At 34.8% G+C, this 17,035-nt stretch overlaps 1 long non-coding RNA gene across 1 annotated transcript; it reads left to right on the forward strand.

The window, feature by feature from the left end:
• The first annotated feature begins 621 nt into the window (after window positions 1-621).
• Window positions 622-11,079, forward strand: LOC116663862. Its single transcript, XR_004320227.1, has 5 exons — window positions 622-790; window positions 1,351-1,353; window positions 2,954-2,969; window positions 5,039-5,042; window positions 11,068-11,079. It is a non-coding gene; the product is annotated as an uncharacterized LOC116663862 (long non-coding RNA).
• Window positions 11,080-17,035: the final 5,956 nt, after the last annotated feature.

The following is a 17,035-nucleotide window of genomic DNA, read 5'->3' on the forward strand; positions in this document are numbered from 1 at the left end:
CAGATGGGCAATGTAAGCAAAGAGACAGAAATTCTAAGAAAGAACCAAAAAGAAATGCTAGGGATAAACAGCACTGTAACAGAAATGAAGAATGCCTTTGATGTGCTTATTAGTAGACAGGACGTAGCTGAGCAGAGAATCACTGAGCTAGATGATATATCAACAGAATCCTTAATAACCAAAAGGCAACGAGAACAAAAACAAACAGAACAGAATATCCAAAGACCATGGGATAACTACAAAAGGTGTAACATGTGTAATGTGAGTAGCAGGAGCAGAAGAATGAAAGAAAGGAACAGAAGTATTTGAAATAGTGACTGAGAATTTCCCCCAAGTCAACATTAATGCAAATTAATGTTAATTCCCCCAAATTAAACATAGAGCCAGGAAGATCAGAGAACATAAAGCAGGATAAAAGCAAAAATTTTCACCTAGGTAAATCATCTTCAAACTATAGAAAATCAGAAAAAGAAAAATTCCTGAAAGAAACCGGGGTGGAGGGGCATCTTATCTTATGTAGAAAGATAAGAATTATACCTGACTTTTCCTCAGAAACTAGGAAATTTTTGAAGTATTGGAAGAAAAATAAAAACACTATCTAAAAATTATATCCAGCAAAATCATCCTTGAAAAGTGAAAGAGAAATACTATCAGCTAAACAAAAATTGAGGGAATTTGTTGCCAGTAGGCCTGCCTTGCAAGAAATGTGAAAAGAAGTTTTTCAGAGAGAAGGTAAATAAAATAGATCAGAAACTCAGATCTTCATAAAGAAAGGAAGAGCATAAAAGAAGTGAAATAAAATAATTTTTTCTTAATTTATCTAATTTACTTATCTTAGTTTATTCAAAATAGTAATAGTAACAATATATCAGGTGTAGTTTATTGGTAAGTGAGATGAATGACAGCAACATTATAAAAGATGGGAGGGAGGAACTGGGAATACTCTCTTAGGAAGCAGGGACACTACCCATGAAGTGTATACAGTTATTTGAAAGGGAACTTAGATTAGTTGTAAATATATGTTGCAAACTCTAGGACAATCACTAAAATATTTTAAATGGAAGTTTAATTGATACTCTAGGAGAGGAGAGAAAATAGAACTTTACAAAATGTTAAATTAAAAACAGAGACAGTAAAAAAGAGTGGAAGATAAAATAATAAGAAAGGGAAAGGAAAGAAAAAAACAAAGAACAAGGGCAAAAGAAAAGTTATAAAGCATATACTCACTCAAAGATTTGTACATGAATATTCATAGCAGTTTTAGTTATAATAGTCAAAAACTGGAAACAAATGTCCATCAATAAAAGAATGGAAAATAAGTGGTATATTCATAAAATAGAATACTACTAGGCAGTAAAAAGGAACAGACTGCTAATATGTGCAAAAACATGCATGGATCTCAAAAACACTCTTGACAGCAAAAAGACAAAATGGTTCATACTGTATGGTTCAATTTATATGAAAGCTAGTAAAACTAATCTATACCAAAAAAAAAAGTCCCTTTAAAGTGGTTGGCTTCTTGGAAGTTTGTCTAGAAAGCATCATGATATGACTTCTGTAAGAAAAATGTATCTTGATGGTGATGTATTAGATGGAAATATGTAGATGTTAAAACTTAGGGAATAGTACACTTAATATTAATGCAATATACTTATATAAATTTAGCTCAAGGGAAAAAATGGAACTGGAAACAAATGGAACTCTAGTTAGTAGATTTCTGGAAAAGGATTTTATTGGCTCGTTGGATTGAAAATATCTTCAGTAAAATATATTTCAGGGAAGGATTGATACAGTGTGAACACAATGTTATAAACAGTATAGTATCTCTGTCTTTCTACAGCAACATTTTCTGGTATTAGATCTATTCTCATTTTTCTTGGGGAGGTCTACTGGCAATATCAAGTTTCCCTTTTTTTGTATCAAAATGAATACATTAGCCTGAGACCTTATACTTTTATGCCACTCTATCTGGAAGGACAGGGAAAAAGAAAGCAAAGCGTCTGTTTCATGAAAGTCCCAAGAAATAGTATTTTTCATCTCATTGGGTTCCATTTGTTAAGCCTACCTTTGGAAGTGGGGATAGCGTAGGGATAATAATATTAAATAAGGAAAAATAAGTCAGTGTAGGGAAGTTCCTCAAAGAAAATCTAGGTTCTAATATCAGAAGTGGGAAGTGAGTGCTAATATAAGAAATGCTCCTGTTGAAAGAGATTAATTTATTGCTTTTCACACTGAACTAAGACCATTAGTTTATATTTTAACAGGTCTAGCATTTTAATCAGCATTTGAATGTTACTAAGATGTAACTTAAAATTCAAGTAACATTATGACCCCATTAGGTGGTAAATGTTGAACTAATTAATATTAAAGCTTACAAAGCAGGTGGTAGCAAACAAGAAACTATTAAATTATCTTAATTGCTTTATATGTTGGCAATGGATTAATAATATGATGATTATCAGGTCAGGTCAGAATCATTTTTTCATTTTCCATAGTAGGTACAATATAACCCTTAAGATAACTGGGAAAGAGTAAATCAGATCAAAGTTAAAATGAATTTCTGAATGTAAAACTCTGTAATATTTATGAATTGATTTCACTGTGAGAGTTATGAAAGCAATGCAGAATCCTGTCATTTTAGCATCATAACTTTCCCTCCTATACATTCAAGTTACATCTATGTAATCAAATTATACCATCATCAAATAACTACAAGTCAGGGAAATTTTATTTTTATTTTTATTTTTTGCTGTAACTTCCATCATCATGAGCAGTACATCCTTACCACTTTTCCTAAGAAGTTAAAGGAGAATACTGAAATAATTATTTGCTCTTATTATGATATAAGGCAAGATCTTTGAAATAGCAAATGCAAGTAAGGATTTTCTATGACAGAATTCTGATTGCATTGTATTCAACACCACAATGACGGGCCATATAATTTCTAAATCAGATGATGAGGCAAAATAGTAGGCTTAAAAAGTAGAAGTAGAGGCAGAGTGGTTGAGCAGTTTATTGGCTAAGTTGTTTAAAAATAAAAGACATCAAAATTTCTTTCATAGAAGAATAGGAACCACAAGACCATAATCAACTGTTTCATAATATGACGCTAATTTCCTGGTTAATTTTCAAGTCAAGCAATTAGTTTTTAAAAAACACACTAAATAGCCTCAAAATGACTAAATTATTTGCAATTTCCTATCATCAACTATTCTAATAAAAGCTGAATATAACTCAATATTCTGAGGAAAAAAACTGATGTCACTTAACTGTTAAACTCTATTTGGCCCTCTGTACGGTTCCAGAGTTCCTCAACGGAAAAACATACAAATGGCAGCATAAATTACTTTTGCACCCTCTTTCAAGCTCTCCTGACTCTGCATTTATATTATTTGCTATGATTCTGCCTTCTTTATCATCTGCAAAATTGAATTTGGAAAATAAAAGGAAAGCATCTAGAGATGCTGTAGTGGAACATACACTGGTTGTCTCCCCAGCATCCATCTCTTGCTTCTCTTTTCCAAAAAAGTCACTCACACTTCCAATCCTCCTGGCCACCAGGATTCATTCAGAGGGGGAAATATTAATTAACTCTTGCCAAACAGAATCAGTGGAATTTAATTCTACGTGCAGTTGCATTTGTGACTGTGAGTGTAAGCTTAAGGAATAAAGATTGTGAACTTCTTCCCTGTAGGGCTGGGGAGTGTCTTAATCCCTTCAAACTTCTATAGTGAAATACTGCAGACAGCATAGCTTAAAAACAACAGAAATTTCTTTCTCACAGTTTTGGAGGCTGGAAGTCCAAGATCATGGTTGTGTTGGCCCTCTACTGGGTTGCAGACCATTGAATCGTCACATAGTAGAAAGAGCTAGAGAGCTCTGTGGGATTTCTTTTATAAGAGTACTAGTCCCACTCAGGAGGGCCCCACTCTCCTGACCCACTGCCTCCCAAAGCCCTCTGTACGCTAATAGACTTAACTTTGGAGGTTAGCATTTCAACATAAGAATTTTGGGAGGACACAAGTATTCAGACCATAGCATAAAAGCTCTACAGGTTTCTGACAGACAACATGGAACTTCAAGGAGGAATTTTTGATTATTGTAACAACGTTAAGAAACAAAGAAAGTGACACTAGGTCTTCGATACAGCAGTTGCCAGGTAAAGATTAACAGGAGACCAAAGCTACTCCTGGGCAGTGGGAGTACATGAACCAACAAAATTCCCTCCCCCCTGCTTTTTTTAAGCTATACCAGTCTGGGTCAGATTTTCAACTACTTGCAACTAAATGGATTCAGATACAAACATTTTCACAAATAAGTGTTTTTATGTTTTATAGCTCATTTTTGTCTGTCCTATTAGAGACCTTTTGTTAACCACAAAATTTTAAATGCTCTGGAATTTGATGTTTAATTGAACTGTTCAAGGTTGGGAATAAATGTTTTCATGCAGGATGTTTAACTCTCTTGTTACAGTACCCCAGCTGAAAAAGACAATGTTAGAGGTTGTAGGAGTCCTATGAATAACTCTATTCAAACCCCTCTTTATACTGCTTAGGGAGGTGGCCTCAGAAAAATTAAGAGAATTATGCAGGATCACTCAGCAATTGAGCTAGTAACCCATGCATTCTTAACCCTGAGTCAGTGTGCAGCCCCTCCCTCCTCCAAGCTGCAAACCTGGGTGCATAACCTAGACCCTTATAATAACTACCCATTACTGTGGATTCCCTCCTAAAAATGCATTTCCAATGGTATCCTCATAACATAAAATCAGTGGCATTATTCCTTTTTAAAAAAAAATAGCAAATTTTATTTTCCTGTTACAACTGGCCTAATTCTTTAAATCCTCATAACCACATTATCAAAGAGGTTTCATTATTGAACTTTAAAAGTGAAAATATTACACATCAGAGGGTATAAACAAATTACCTAAGGTCATACATTTATTAAGTTGCAAAATATGAAATTTATGTTTGTTTGATCACAGAGCCTCTGTCCCTGACTGCATGATATTCAACTATATTTATGGTGTAAAATTTAGAAATGTATCTGTAGAGTTTTATTTACAGCACCTTTAACATTAATACGTCAAGTATTTTCAGGGATGATAATTGGCTTTGGTGAGAAATGTGCATAAGTTGGTGCTATTTTTGAATGTTAATCCCCTTTTTAAAAATGAAACCTACTTTGATTTTTATGTTAAACATTAGTAGCAAATATCCCCCAAAACTTTGATCTGACAGTATAATCCTAATTATGCCCATGAAAACCTAGGATGTTCAAAGGTGTGAAAATTGGAATCTTAAGTGGCAGCTTAAGAAGTTCAAAGGTAATCAACAACAAAAGAAAGAAAAGGAAAAAAAAAAAAAAAGATTCCCTTGGCCCAAACCCTGACTTGGCCTCCCCTTCTTATTGGCTTGGACACACTGCAGATTAAACTGCTACTTATTTGTGCAGTTCACTGAGCCTCAGCTGAACTAAAACCTCCACTAGTTCACACAGTTCTGCTTTCAAGTTATCTTGTCAGGGAAGCTGACAGTCTCGATGACGCTACTTTATAGACTCCTTGGCAGAAATATGATGCCTAAAATCTACCCATCAAAAACTAAACCCACAAAGGTTTGCTGTCCTTGGGTCAAAGAATATAAAATGCACTTGATCTCATATTGTTTGAGATGCATCTGTGCATATAAACTCTTCAGAGACAGTAAATTAGATGCAGTAGGAAATGAAAAAAGAGCCAGTTTTTCCAGCTCAAACCTGGGCTCTATGCAAAAAAACAGACAGGCTGACACACAAAATCTTCCTCTCAAACATATTGGTTACAACTTTTATAATAGTTAACTTACTTAACAACCTTGTTGAACATTGGTTTCTTTGATTTAGATATTATCAGTAAGAAAATATAAAAATAAAATACTACACCTTGCCAAGTTATATACAAATTGCTACCACATTTCCTAATATTGGATTGGTTTTCAGAAAACAATATTGCAAATTTGTGTGTGTGTGTGTGTGTGTGTGTGTGTCTGTAGAAACTCTGACATTCATCTCAGTTGAAAAGGAAAATTATTATTAACCACTGTTGTTTCTGACCTTTTTTCATCTAGTGCTCATGCCGCCCAACTTGCATTTGGTGGAATCTTATTCTTTACACATTTTAAATTATTAATCACAATTCAAATCTAGCAGTGGGTTATTCATGCACATTGTTGAAAGCTGATTACAGCATTGTAATGGGAGATACAATTAGTACTATAACATCAGTACCACGGTCTTCCATTCTATTCTTTCACAAGTAAATTAAAATAGTGCTTAATTATGATATTTTTCAGTATTCATTTTCTGGTTTAATAAGGTTTCTTGATAGATAACTGCACTGATTATGTGTGCATGATAAATGTTTAATAGCAGAAAATGAACTTAGTTATAAGCCCTTTTTTAATCTTTTCAATAGAAAACAAATGCAAATTTTTCTTGTTACTTTCTTCTCTTGTATTATTTATGTATGGGGACTAAAATACGTGAGATTTCTTGGTAATATTTTCTTTTTTACAGAAAGAGAAAAAAGTAGATATGAACACATCCATTTAGATGTGATATAAATGGTCATTCCTGGTGTATAAATTATTATTATTTCCAAATGCAAAGAAATTCTTGTAGATCCTTTTAAAAAATTTTAGTGTAACAATAAGTGTGCCTGGAGGGGGTCATGGTTACGCAGTGTTAAAGGTGGTTGAACTCTAGCCCAGGTTTCATTTGGAAACGTGGATGAGCCCCGGTGATTATCAAGTTAGCAGCAAGCCTCTTCCCAGTAGAGCTTCCTGACAAAAGTAGTTGAAAGGTGTGTGAACAGCAATTAATCACCCTGCTACTTACTTGCCCTGAACAGAATTTAATTAAATACAGTTCATATCTCTCTATCACGTCTTCAGAGGTTCCAAACAGCTTGAACTGGCAATTTACAAAAGAGGAAAATTATGCTGGGGGAAAAAAAGCAAATGGATCTCTCATTAAAAGTGAGACAAAGAATCAGTGGAAGGAAAAATAGGCCAAGTAAGTGCATTAATAACACTGGGCAAGCTCAGAACCTTTTAAAAGGCCTCTCTCTGTAGAAATACAGTGGTGGAGTCTCCTCAAAATATTAACATTGTCTTTATAATGAATTTTTAGGGAAATTATGTTAACTCAGTATCTTGAAAGGCAGCATCTAAGGCCACCTTAAAAAGGTGAAGGAAAATAATTACTGATTACAAGAAGTTAGATTTTATACATACTACCTGAGCAAAAGATATCATAGTTCTTAACCAATATTATTCCTGCAAATATATATCATTAAAACTGCTAAGCCTTTTTCTATTTAAGCCCTATATTGAGATATTGATAGTGGTCTTGGATTAATACAGTTTCTCCCAGTAAAGTAACTGAATAATTTTTACTATTTGAATATGAAGAAATTTAAAGGTTTTTTATTTCAATGTTTCCCATACTTTTCCATGAATAAGCCATGTCTATTGTTTTCAGATTCAATGGCTTTAAAACAGGATTTAGAGAAGAAAGGTAATACACATCTGTGTATACACTAGTAATTTTCATCATGAATCACTCCCTCTGACAGCTTTTTCCTTCTCTAAAAAAGCCTAAGCTATGCCGTAGGCATTCCAAATACATTTAGTCTAAATATATTCAGTATGTCTTTGGAATTGTTATTTATTTAATTCATCATGTATTCATTGAGCAAGAACTCTTTCCTCAATGCTGTGTTGGCTTCTAGAGGTAATTCAAAGAAAGTACAAAGCTTTTGCTCTTAAAAGGGGAACATTTAATGTTGGGAAAGTCCATAAAACAAGTACATAGCACATAAAGCACATGAATGAGAGGGAAGATTTAGAAAAGGAGAAGCTTAACATGGTATGAATTTTTTAAAGAAAAAGAGACAGATCATCAAACCTTACTGATGAAAGCAATCGTAGACTATAGTTTACCATTTGTGAAGAGAATCAGGTTAATCATTTACAGTAAATGTGTTTTTGATAAATGCCTTGAGTTCTGCAACACATCACTAGGATGGAATATAACCCAAGCATCCATTTCTACCTAACCTTCTTTTCACCAACTTTCACCTTCCACAGACATATGACAGGAAGCAGACATTTTTGATATTGAATTATTTTTTGGCATCAAACGTTCTTCTCCATTATCATTCAGTTCTGCCCTGTATCCTTACTCACTTTCCTGAAATAGCTGAACACGACCATCTACATAGAGCCTCTGTCTTATTAATGGGACATGTAGCGTGGGCCACTTTCTCTTTATTGATTTTCACATCTGTTCCACAATATCACTCCAAAGGTTTTACGTGTATATTTGAATTTCTCTAGATATTTAATTTCTCATGACATAATTCTGTATAATCTTCCCAAATTTTCAATAAACTTGTGCCATAAACATGAGTATGTTTTCCTATGTCCATGGAGACTTAACTAAGACATTCGGCTGTCTGTCAGGCGGTCCCCTTATGGTTATCCCTGGCTACCTTGCTGCTGGATTCCTTATTCTCTTTTCCAATGTACCTCCTTCTCCCAATCTCCCCCATGAGAATTGTCACCCACCTTTCAACAAATCAGAGCACTCATCCACGTGACAGATTTGAATTTTTAGTCTGGAATGATTCCCCAGTATGTATTTGTACGTGAAATGAGGAAGACAGAAGGAATAGTTAGGGAGAGAACTATGGGAATAAAGAGGGGAGAGCTTTAGCATGAAATTGAGTAGTTTCCGTTGATACCTTTAGTTACCTAGATAGGGTCTGTTCTAATCTTTCTATCATTCTGAATAGCAGGAATGTCAGTGACATTTGCTTTTTGCAATTATTCAATGTAATGTGTGTGTGCACACATACAGATACATGCACTCTCCTAAAGGAAAAACTACTAATTCTCAAAAACATTGCAGTCCAAGCTCTGAAAAAGAAGCAAATGTTCTTTGTCTCTTAGCTTGCTAAGCATTTATCTGTATTATTTTATGCAGAAAATATACACATTAGTTCTTCTCTTTGATCGTCTCTTTTTTAATTAGGCTATTTATATTTGAGTTAGGGAGGGGTGATATCTTTGCTTTCATTTACAAGAATATCCAACTTCACATTTTAGTCCTTTTCTCCAGTAAGGTCTTAAATTTTGGACATTTTCCCCTAGAATTTTATCCTATGTTCTTTTTAATGAAGCTCTTTTGATTATTCTGGAAAAGACATTCATGATTTAGTTGCCTATCTGCTATCTATTTGTTCCTCATCTTTTCTCTTGCTAAAAGAAGTTTTCTTTTTTTAGAGTGACCATGTGGAAATCTACAGGTACTACACCTTGATTGATTCTCCATTTCCTTACCTCTTCCTACTTAAGGTAGGAAACCTGTAATTAATACAGGGAAGTTCTGGCCACTGAGATCTAAACAAAATTCCATGGTAATTATTTCTGGAAACACTTGATTTCCTGATAAGTGGGACATACATGGCTGTGGCCCTTCTTCCTGCTCTGGTGTGTCTAACCAACTAAGTGATTTCCAGAAAAAACTACTGATCATCCTACATTGTGAAAAAAAATATCTCTTTGAGAGATTCTTCAGAGTGTCTCAGAAAGGGGAGGTTAGAGGAGGATATTTTTAGGGTTTTAGGGCCTGAAATGAAATAACAGAGTATATGACATGGTAGTTTTGGTACTGATGAACATAATGAGGTGAAAGTCTTGAAGTAAGCCTTAATAAAGCAAGAGTCAGTCCCCATAGTTAGCTTACAAGTATTTCCTGAAACAAATAGTTTAACTTATTTTTGCCTAGTTCCAATGTTATTTAGCATAGAAATGGGAACATATGATTCGACTTACAATTGACTAGCATGAAAAAAGGAAAGGATACTTACTCTCAGAATTGTTTAGCATGAAAATAGGAACACATGTTGACTGAGTACCTACTACTTTAATGGTATATTGTCTACAGCTGCATCGGAATAAAACAACATACAAGGGAAGGGCCACTAGAATCTCAGAGACGGCTTCCCAAAAATATTCTGCCACTAAACCGATGACAGCATCTTTCTATCTCTGTGATTCTTATGTCAAAAAGAGAAACTCTAATGTATTTAGGCCACTAAGTAGGGTTTTCTATTACTCATAGTTGAATATATTCCTAACTAAAAATTTCATCTTTGAATTTGGGTTTTGTAAGTGACTACGCATATGACTTAAAAAAACTGAGAATGTTGCTTATTCTTATTTTAAAGTGATCTTTTAAAAACAACTGATTTTTTCAACCACATCTTGAATATTTTATGACAAAATATGTAAAAAGACTTAAAAATCTCAAATATATGGTATCTCTTTTTCATTACTTAGACTCTTTGCTAGGTAATTACACTGATGTGACTTTAATGCTTCTCTGTAGGAACAAAAAAGATGGACACTTTGAATCAGTAAGTTTCAGAAGTGCTGAAATAAAAAGAGTTTGTTTTAAGGTTAAGGTTTATTTACATATTACCTACAGTTCTGCTTTCACATTTTCACATTCAATCAATCAAGTTCACTGCTTATTTTGTGTCAAATAAGCATTGAGTTGTTCGGCTAAATATGCCAAGAACTAGAGGGTAATATAATACTATTATGTTTAAGAGTAAGATAGTAAGATTCTCCAGGGAAGAAACCATATACTGTTTCTAGCTGTGTCCTTGTTAACTAGCACAAAGATTAGTACAGTATAGAATTTTAAAAACAAATATGTATTTGTTGGTTGAATTAATAAGTGAATGAGGAAAAGGAAGATTCATCCTTGACCTATTCCTGTCTCCAGACTGAAGGAATTGTCATAATGGGTCATTAATGACCCTTCATTCCTGTAGGCCTAATGCACCATGATGCTACAGGTTTTCGTTAGGTTTCCCCTCTAAGTAAATGTTTCGCCTTCTTTCTCAGGAGGCCCTGCTCTCTGGGGCGCATATCTTATCACAGACTTGAGTCCAGGGCTGGCTGCATGGGAATGGAAACAGTGCAGTCTGCACAGGGCTCCATGTTCAGAAGGGAGCCTTGTTGCTTGGGGTTTAATGCTTTGCGTTCAGTTTCTGGACATTTAAAAAAATTTCATCTTTGAATTTGGGTTTTGTAAGTGAAGCCTGACTGGACAAAGAAGAATATGCCAGGGAATGTGGAAACTCAGTTCACATGTGGTCCTATTCCCCACTGTCTTCATACTTTCTTGGCACAAATTCTTAGCTATCTGCTACCCAGCTCCTTAAAGAGGCGAGCCAAGCTTTCATTGAAGAAGAAACTCTGCTGTTGGACAGCAGTCTCCTTCTGTGCTCCAGAGCTCCCAGCCTGTCTTTTCTGATGGCCTGCCCTACAGATTTTACACTTGCCTTCCCAGCTCCCACAATCATATAATATATATTTCTTAAAATATAGCTCTTGCTGATTCTGTTTCTCTGGTTGAACTCCACCTAACAGAATATTAAACTCTGTAATAAGCAGTATGGCCACTTCCACGCAAGTGAATGGAAATTCAGTTAAATAATTTATTTTAGAATTAATACTAACCATGAACATTTATCATTTGCTTTTAAAAATTAAAAGTGTTTGTTAACTTTGAAAAAATTCTAATTATTTCTTTACTTTATTTTCTCTACCAAGGGAATCTGTGTTTTAATTTCTTGAGGTACAGGCATCAGGGTGAGAAGATAGAAAATTCTCACTTCCCAGAGGCATCCTAATTTACGAGTCAAAATATTTTGTAGTGCTTCTGCCTCCAAAAATTTACACACAGAATAATCTATTTCTTAGACCAGATTACTATATGTGTAATTTATCAATTTGTAAGTCTTGTGTAATAGTTAAAACTCAAAATGTAAAATTTCATCTTTTTAAATTACCTAAGATTAAGAAAAAGAGTGGATTAGTAAAAATAATAAGCATATATTGGAGAAATGTCTAAGTCCAAAAAATTGTCTCTTGTAATAAGTACAAATTTATCAGATGTACAGAGAAAAAGAGAGGAGTGTCTTGACATATCATGGGAAATAGAAATCCTACCTTAAGCAGATGCTGAAATTTGGACCAGAGAGTCATAACTTCTAGTTTTTACATCAGTCACACAGATCTGAGTAAGTAAAACCTTCTGATAAGCTTTTCCAAGATCATATAATCAAGAACAGTCATACACTTATGTAGTCAACTATATTCATCTAAACAAAAACGCTTAAGTCTAGAAACTCTCCCACGTAGAAGAGCAGCTGTTTATTTCCAAGTATTAATACCCAACCTGTCTTCTTCTCCACCCATTTAAATCTCCCTTCTCTTTTAAGTCAAAAAGTGTAGGCAGAAGAGATGAAGATAATGAAAAGTAAATGTCAAAGTTTGTTTTCAGTTCTTTTAACAAGTGCCTCATGACAAAAAAACCTTTTAATGAGAAGAGTTAATACACCTTGATTATGACTATAAAATTCTAACTTAGTTGTGCAATGTCACAAATCCAAACGCATTGAAAAAAAAACTTGCAGTAAAATAAATGAATGAAGCAGGTAGGAGAAGGACTAATGACAGGTAGAACTTACTATTTCTGAATAGGATATATATTTTATTCTATTTATTCTGTTCAGGATTCATTGTGCTTACTAAATCTGGAGTTGTGTCATTCAAAGTTTCTGAAAAATTCCAATTTAGTATCGTTTCAAATATGGCCTCTCTCCAATCTTATTCTTTAACTTCTGGAATGCCTATTAGACATATGTGAGACTTCTTTATTTTTTTTTTAAATGTTTAACCTAGCTTTTATACTCCTCATTTCTTTTCTTCTGAAAGATGCTTTCTGGTTTATTTCTTCAGTGCTTACTTTCATTTTCCTAATTCTTCCATGTCTCATCTGCAGATTATACATTCAACTTTTATATTTAACAATTATTTTTTTTTTGTCAGAAGTTCTAATTTGGTTTTTCTTTCATTCCTTTCTGGAACTTTTTTGTTATTATGGCTTTCCTTACTTTTCAAGCCTACCGTTTCCCTTGATCCTTACCTTCTACCGCTCGCACTACGGTTTCTCACACTCAGTCTTCCTCAGCCTTACAGGTTTTCTTACTGTTTCCACACTTACCGTTTCAGGGCCTTTGCATTTGATTCCCTCCGGCTGGAGCATTTCTCCTCCAGACAGCCTTCTGACTTGCTCACAAGTCTTCAGTCTCAAGTATTCCTTTCATAGTAAAGCCTTTCCTTTGAGACAGGAGGGAGGAGGGCAAGGCATGACCATTAACAGAATGACACAGCAATTGAACATAGGATGTAACCCAGTTAAAGCCCGACTCGGTCCAAGATGGCGGGAAATCCAACTCCCAGCAGCCCTTGGGCTTCGTTATACACTCATTATAATATATTAGCATACTAACAGGTACGCCCACAGGCACAGTTTGGAGGCTGACCAATAAAAGGTCAAAAAGTCCGTGGAGCGCCCAGTTCCTAAGAATCCCTGTCCCTTCCCCAAAGTAGTTGGAATAATCCTCTTACTTTTTAGTATATGAAGTTACTGAGCCCATAAAAACTAACAACCCTGCACCTTGTGGCCGCTCTACCTTCTGAGTGAGCCAGCCCGCACTCTGTCTATGGAGCGTGTACCTCTTTAAATAAACTTGCTTTCACTTTACTATGGCTCACGCTTGAATTCTTTCTTGCGCGAAGCCAAGGACCGTCACCTGATGGGGCGCATCCCAGGGACTCACTGGAGATCGGGGGCACGGCCATCCTCTCTAGCCTCGTCTTCCTGCAGCATCTTTTCTTATCATCATATAAAATTGAAATCACACCTTTTCTTGGTCCACCTTTCCTGCTCTATTTTAATTTACAGCATATTTCACCATGGAACATATTTTACTTACTTTGCTTTATATCTGTCTCTCACAATTAAAATATCAATTCCATAAGGGCAGTGATAAGGGTAGTGATGGTGGTTAATTTTTGAATTCTCAGTAACTAGAGAAACGCAGAATGCCCGACAAAATTGGTCTTCAATAAAATAAGTGAAATCAATGTGTTGTTAAATGATTTTCCCCCTTTTTGCTTCTTGTTAATCCTTTTAAGCATAATTTATAATCTAGTCTGATAATTCTATTATATGAAATTCCTCAAGGTCTAATGCTTCTGTTAGTTTTAAGCTAAATAATAGTTGGTAGATTGTAACTATGTATTATGAACTTTTTGTGGTCTTGTTCCTGTTAATTTTTTAATTATTATTATAATAAAATTTGAAAAGCTCAGTATTCACTGGGACTGAAGTTTTTCTCTATAGTAATATTCCAAGGTCTGAGTTAAGGTTCACTTCAGAGAGGTTTTGCTCTAGATCCAAAATGTCATCAGCCTTTGATCACTTACGTTAATTTCTTAGCTTGCTTGGTGATTACTGGAGTTTAAATTACAAGCTCAGAATCAGGGAAGCTATAAACCTATTGTTTGAAATTCTCAGGAAAAATCTTTTCCCATGAAATTTTAGGCAGAAACAGATACGTTTGTTATTCTATCTATATAATCTCCTTTGCCAGTGGTAAGACTGCTTCTATTCCATTATTTTACTGATGGTCAAAGGTTTCCTTTTAGTAGGGATTAATCTGCTTCTTGCCTCTTGCATGTTCAAGGCCTTGTCTTCTGTGAGTGGATAAGATATTTTTAGATACTTTATTCAATATTTAATTGATTTCTGAGGAGAAATTTTGATCATTTATTCAACCATATTGTCACAGTCAGCTGTCTGAAAATTCCATCTGTATTAGATCCCTAGGGCTGCCGAACTGAGTAGCCTGAGGCTTGAGAAATAAATTCTCTCATAGCTCTACAGGGTTAAAGTCCAAAATCAATGTGTTGGTAGTGCCATGCACCCCCCGAGATTCTCTAGAAGAGGATTCATCCTTGTCTCTTCCACCTTCTGGTGGCTCCATGAGTCCCCTGGCTTTGGCTGCATAATTCCAGTTCCTGTCTCCATCTTCACATGGCTTCTTCTCCACGTGTTTCCCCAACTCTTCACATGGTGTTCTTTTTATAAGGACATCAGTCATATTGGTTAGGGGTCCACCTTAGTCCAGTATGATATCACCTCAACTAGCTACATTTGCCGTGACCCTATTTTCCAAATAAGGTCACATTCTAAAGTGCCCAGGGTTAGGACTTCAACAAATATTTCTCAGGGGACACAGTTCAACCCATAACACCATCTAGAGAAAACAGCTGTTACTTAGCCCGCATCTATTGCCTTCTTGTTAACATATGTGTCCAGTGTTGCCAGACTTTTTGTGTTTTAAGAGAATCCAGAGATTCAGTTTTACATTTGAAATATTCTGATTTTAAATGTTGATTACCAAAACTTTAAAAAATATTGCCTCAGACAATATTTTCTTGGCTGATCAAAACACAGCTGCTGGCTAGGTTTGATTTATAGGTCACTAATTTTCAACCTCTGCAACAATGTGAACACAACTGATCACTTATCCAGTGATTACTATGAATCAAACTAAAATATTTTAAATATTTGAAAGGAATTCAAAAAACTCAAAAGGTGTTCAGAATAGGCAAAGTGTCACAAGGTTCAAAACTAAAATGTATGTCCTTTACTCATAAAATAGCTCCTCAAGCCACAACTGGAAACTTATTCATCATTTTTTTATACGTATATCTAAGAAATTAGCCAAGTTTCCATGCTCAGAGTAGATTTAAATTAGATTCAGCTTCTGAGAAATTTGAGGGTTGTTGCTAGAGGAAAGTGTGAAGATAAAGATGACGGATGACAGCCTTCATAGGAATAGACAGAAAAAAAGATTTTCCAAAACTAATATGAGAATTTCCAAATTTCTGGTGGTCTGGCGTCATTTGGTGCACTTTGGAAACCTGGAGGGTATCACATAATTTGCAATTACTCACATTCTAAACGTCCACCTTAAACATTAAAAGAAGCTTTAGTTATAATTTATCGAAATGAGCAGGACAAAAAAAATTTTTTTGAAGGTTTTCCAGCATTAAGGGGAGATATTTATTCAACTAGTATGCCCCAGGACAGTTGAATGAGTGGCTAAAAATACTGAAATACTTTTATGTTGTTTGTTCTTTGTCTGCTGCCTGTACGACCTCTTCACCACCCAAATGCCCCCACAGATGATGCCAGGTTGCTCCCACAATTTAGCAACTATAAGAATGATGGCTGGCAGAGTCAGGGGCTGAAGTTCTTACTGCTGCAGGACTTGGAGAAGTATCTGTTCTGGTTCCCATACTATTGCTAAATATGTTGTGTTATTACTCCTGCTGGTGCAAATAATTACCAAAAAAATTTCTTCACCTTAATCTACAAAAAATATGACTTCGGAAAGAAAAAGAGTGTCAGTGATTAAATCAATCTATTCTTCAAGCAGAGGATATAACTTCCTACTTCACTTGAAACCACTAAGCATTCACAATAAGTAATTAGCTGCCCTAAATTTGATTTCAAACTCATGAAATCAAACTTCTGGTTATGAATTGACCACTCTAGTGTTTTATCTACAAGGAGACTGAACTATCCAAAAGACGGAATGCCTTAGTCCCCTTGGAAATTACACTTTAGTTGTAAATTAATAAATTAACTTTGGTTTTATATGTATTTTCCTATGAGCTTAATTTGAGCAAATTCTGAGTGTCTTTTAGTACTATGAGAATTACAGTGATTTGACAAATCAGTTTTCCAAAGTTGAGGTAAGTTCACAAAATTAATAAGATCCCATGGGGACCTTGGAAGTCAATCACCATGTCATCCTAGGAAACATCCTCTGTGATACTACACAGGTTTAGTTCTTTGTTCCTATTGAAAACTTCTGCATAATGAGTTGGTAATTGGAAATAACTTCCTAAAGTAGTCTACTTTAGGCAATATCTAAACTAAATTCAGTGATTACAAATTTGTTGTCAAGTAATCATGAACAAATATTGACTTACATGTATTCCATCAATAGATTTTTTAATGTCAAAGTTTCTAGAAACTCGAACAAAAAACCCAA

The sequence above is a fragment of the Camelus ferus genome, chromosome 5 (genome assembly GCF_009834535.1).
Source record: "Camelus ferus isolate YT-003-E chromosome 5, BCGSAC_Cfer_1.0, whole genome shotgun sequence".
NCBI classification, from domain to species: Eukaryota; Metazoa; Chordata; class Mammalia; order Artiodactyla; family Camelidae; genus Camelus; species Camelus ferus.